Raw genomic sequence first — 5,351 nt, 5'->3', positions numbered from 1 at the left:
ACATTCAGAAATTAATGTGCTAGAGATAGTTTGAGTTTTATGCCTGAAGTTCAAGAGGAACCTCAGGAGTAGAATTATTGAGTAGAAAATCAATTCAGTAGGAATTTTACTTGAAGGAAGTTATGAGGCTGGGGTGGGGGGAAAAGAAGAGAGAGATAGAGAAAAATAGAGAGAGAGACAGCAATTCAAAGTGGAGGACAGGCAGAGAGAGGGAAGAAAAGACAGAGGCAGGGAGAAAGAGACAGATACACAGAGAGAATAAGACACACAGAAAGACAGAGAAGAACAGTGAGAAAGACAGAGATAGAAAAACATAGAGAAAGGGAGAGGGAGGAGACAGAGAGACAGAGAACAGAAAGAGAAACAGAGACAGGGAGAGAGACTCCCACATCCACACCCACACCTACAGAGAGAGAGAGAGAGAGAGAGAGAGAGAGAGAGAGAGAGAGAGAGAGAGAGAGAGAGAGAGAGAGAGAGAGAGAGAGAGAGAGAGAGAGAGAGAGAGAGAGAGAGAGAGAGAGAGAGAGAGAGAGAGAGAGAGGGAGGGAGAGAGAGAGAGTTGGGATACATATGAAGAAACAATAAAGGAGGTAGAGAAGAAGCATTAAGAAAGGTAGGAGGTAAACAAGGAAAGTGTAATATTAGTCTTAGAAATCAAGAAAAAAGCATCTATGGAAGAAGGTCTGGTCAACAGCGTTAAAAATCACAGAGAGATCAAGTCCTTTGGATTGGGTGACAAAGTCATACTTGGTGAGTTTTGAGAAATTTTTAGTAAATGGAGTAGAAATCATATAACAATGGATTGAGGAGTGAATAAAGGAGTTGAGACATAAAGTGAAATGTCTGTTCAAGAAGTTTGATTGAGAAGGGGAAAAGAAGAATTTTTAGTGACTAGATGGACTGGAAAGGTTTAGAGTAAGTTTTTTTAAAAATTTTTAGATTTAGGGAAATCTATGGACTTCATATATGGACTTCAAATAATAGAAAAGGGAAGAGTGAAGATCCTTGCCTGTGGAGGAGATAATTCACAGAGTAATATGGGAGGGAATAATAATTATTCACATTTATCACTTCAAAGTTCACCAAAATGCTATCTTCATAAAAATGAAGTGAACTATGTAAGGTGATGGCCTTTGAAAACCAAGGACCTAATTACTGATAGGAGGTCAATAATTTGGATTTAAACTGTAAAAATGGGACCATGACAGAAGATCCCTTTATAAGTTTCAAATAAGTTCATTAGCACAGTGCCTAGCACATAGTGAGGACTTATTAACTGCCAGATTTAGAAAAAGAGCAAGTTATGGCAAAAGTTAATCTTGTCATAAGTAGAAGGATCCATCTCATAAAGAAGACCCATATGGATGGAGAAGGGGAGTCTGGAGAAAACCATATGGGTTTGGGAAAGCAGAAGCATGAGGAGAAGAAACTCCCACAAGCATAGTGTTAAGACTTTTGTATCAAGACTGTTTAATTTATGAGTGAGGAGTAATAGGAAAGAGACTATGATATTGAATATCCTTCCTTGTTTCTGTCCTCTCTGCCACCCCAAACCCTACTACAGACCCTTATTTCAGTGAATCAAGAGCCTAGGTCATCTTGTATTAATGTGGAGAACAAATGTAAGTCTAGGAACCAGGAAGTGAAGAAAAAGGCAAAAGGTTAGATCTGCCACTTACTAGCTATGTTGCCCTCAGTCAATCAGTTAAACTTTCTAAGGCTCAATTTCCTCATCTAAAAAACACAAAATAATATTTGTTCTGACTACCTCATGTGTGGTTAAAGTGAGGATCATATAAGATGAATATAAAGTTCTTTTTAATCATAAAGTCCTATACAAATAGAATCTAATCCTCTTTCTACATTCTCTCTGCAGAACCATAAACAAGATGGAGGACAGTAACCTGACCTCAGTACCTGAGTTCATCCTGCTTGGCCTCTCCAGCAGGCCTGAGCTCCAGGTGTACTTCTTTCTGCTCTTCCTCCTTGTCTACCTGATGATCTTGCTGGGGAACCTGCTCATTGTGCTGTTGATATTAATGGATACACGCCTCCACACCCCCATGTACTTCTTCCTCACCCATCTGTCCATTCTAGAAGTCTCTTATACATCCTGTGTGATTCCACAGATGCTGGAGCACTTCTTGGCAGAAAGAAAGTCTATCTCTTTCTTCCGTTGTGTCACACAGTTTTATACATTCTTGTTTTTTGGCGTTGCAGAGTGCTATATCCTCTCAGTAATGGCCTATGATCGCTATGTAGCCATCCGGGATCCCTTAAGGTACTCAGTCACAATGAACTGGGGAATCTGTGGAGGGTTGGCTGCTGGTTGCTGGGTGGGTGGCTTTATAGCATCCACAGTGGACACAGTGGCCACATTCCAGCTTTCATTCTGCAGGGAAAATGTCATAAATCATTTTATGTGTGAAATGCCTGCCCTGGTGCACCTCTCTTGTTCAGATACATCCCATGTAGAGAAGGTCATGAATATCCTCTGCATTTTTACCCTGTTGTGTCCTGTCACATTCATTACCTTCTCATATGCCCATATTATTAATGTTGTCCTACATATTCGATCTGCCCAGGGACGCAGAAAAGCCTTTTCCACTTGTTCTTCCCACCTTATGGTTGTCATGGTATTATATGGTACTCTAATTTCACTTTATATTAGACCTCCATCACTCTCTTCCCCAAAGTATGATAAAATAATTTCTATATTTTATGTGGCCTTTACACCTATCTTTAATCCTCTTGTCTATAGTCTGAGGAATAAGGAGGTAAAAATGGCCCTAAGAAAACTCCTGGGGAAAAGTAGAGACACATAAGACCCTGTGATGCTTCTTTTACTTATTTCTCTTCAATGGCCCATCCTAGGATCCTATCACCTAGATAACTGCCCTTTTTTCCCATGTAGGATGTCTGGGAAGTGGGAAAGCCTACCACCACTATGGATGCCCCTTTTCACTGCCTTTCTCCCTTTTCCTCTTCTCCCAAGCCTGGATCATCCAGAAGCCATTCAGAATTTCCCAGAGCACCTTCATTACCAGCATTCCACTATAAAAATCATAGAAATAATAATCCCATGAAAGAAAATCATAATGATGAAACAAATTGCTAAAATTTCTTGGATGCAGGTAAAGAAGTCCTAAAGAAAAAATTGTATCCCTCTAAACATACTTCCACAATGTAGGAAAAAGGAACAATAGTGTACTGCATGTGGATTTTAAATAATTTGAAAGTCAACAAATAAATAATCCTAACATAGGCATAAAAGATGAGATATTAAAATTAGAGGAGAAATAGATAAGCTAGAAATGAAAAACAATCCTATAAGAATGATAAATTAAAAGTCACTTTGAAAAGACCAATAAAACTGATAACCATTTATCCAATTTGATTAAAAAGAGGGTATTGATTCAAATAAAAAATAAGCAAGACAAAATAACATAAACAACAAAGAAAGAATAATCAGAAACCACTACACAGTTAAAGTCAAACAAAACTGAAAACACAAAAAATCAATGATTATCTTCAAAATATGAAATACTCAAACATATAGAAGAGCAAATAAAGATCTTAGATAACCAAATCTCAGAAAAATAAATACAACCTACTGTGATCACAGAAGAATTCTGTCAAACTTTCACAGTACCCATACTTCACAAATTATTATCAAAAATTAAGAAGAAAGAATCCTGCCACTTTCCTTTTTAAAGAACAATATAGTCCTAATACTTAAACCAGGGAAGTATAAAGCACAGAAGAGAACTATAAAATGACATCTTTAAGTAAAATCAATTAAAAAATTTAAATTAAGAAGATTTTTTCAGACTAGAGATTCATTCAAGAAATCATACACCCTGATCAATTTGGATTTGTGTAAGGAATGCAAGAATGAGCCAACATTCAAAAAACAATCATGATAATTGTTATATTAAAATGATACCAAACCTCATAATCATCTCTATAGATATAGGGAAAGTAACATAATAAATACACAAAAAGTTTGTTTTCCAAAAATCCTCAAAAATATAGGCACAGAGGGACTTTTTTTTTAAACACCACTTAAGAATTTGTCTGAAATGAAAAGGAATCATCCTTTGCAATGGGTATTACTAGAGTCTGTCCCTATGAATATGCAAATGAAGCAAGTATGTCCACTCTCCTCACTATTATTTGACATAATTCTTGAAATTCTAGTCATATCAATAAGAAAGGAGAAAGAAATTAAAGGAATAAAGATAAGTAAAAGGGAGATAAATTACCTCTACTTGCTGATGATATAAAAGGTGATTTTAAAAATCCTAGGGAATCACAAAGATACCAATTGAAACAATAGCTTTAACAAAGATGCAAGCTACAAAAAAACTCTAAAAAATAAAGAGGATTTCTGTATAATGACAATAAAATAAAAGGAGCAATAATAAAAAGGGAAATCCCATTCCAGATGAGTACAAAATGCACAAAATGTCTCAGGAATCAATCTACAAAAGCATAGAAGAGACTAATGAATGTAGATCCCACTGCAAACAGTTCCTTAAGGAAATAATGAACAACTTAATTAACTGAACAATTATTCAGTGCTCATGGGTAGGCTACAGCAATGTAATGAAAATGACAATACAACTGAAGTTAATTTACCCTTCTAATGCTAAACCAATGAAATTATCAAAGAAATACATTACAGAATTTGATAAAATAAATAATATTTCTTTGGAAAAAATCTAACATCAAGGGAAATTGTGAAAAGATGTAGAAATGAGGAGGGAATAACACAGAATTCAAACTACATAATAAAGCAATAGTCACTAAGACCATCTAGTACTGTTTATGAAACAAGAGACTTCGATCTATGCAACCTACTAGACAAGAGGGAATCAGAAACAATGTAATTAAAGAATACAGTGTTTGATACAGTTGAAAAGAGAAATCACTTAAGAAATTACTTCCTAGATGATACAAACTGCTGGGAAAACTGGAAAGCAGCATGGCAGAATTTCCAATACTTTTCAGTTTTTTTTTCATTTAAATGCTTTATTAACTTCTGATTTACATCATTCATTTCCGCCAGATTTTGAGTTACAAATTTTCTCCCCGTTTTTCCCCCACCCATCCCCCCAAAACAGCAGTCCCACAGGATATCCCCACCTCCAATCTGCTCTCTCCCAAATTTTCTCTCATACCCGTTTTGACTTTTCCAGTGGATCTCTATGCCTCAGTGCCTGTATATCTTATTTCTTAATTACATGTAAGATGATATTAATAATAGTATACACACACACACACACACACATATATATATATATTTGAATATTTGATTTTAAAACTTTCAATTCCAGATTCATTCCCTT

Source organism: Petaurus breviceps, unplaced genomic scaffold (genome assembly GCF_028583685.1).
Source record: "Petaurus breviceps papuanus isolate PSGF00001 unplaced genomic scaffold, PetGlider_PUasm1.0 176, whole genome shotgun sequence".
In the NCBI taxonomy this organism is placed as follows: Eukaryota; Metazoa; Chordata; class Mammalia; order Diprotodontia; family Petauridae; genus Petaurus; species Petaurus breviceps.
The sequence above is the reverse complement of the archived record's forward strand: the minus strand, read 5'-3'. Positions refer to the sequence as shown.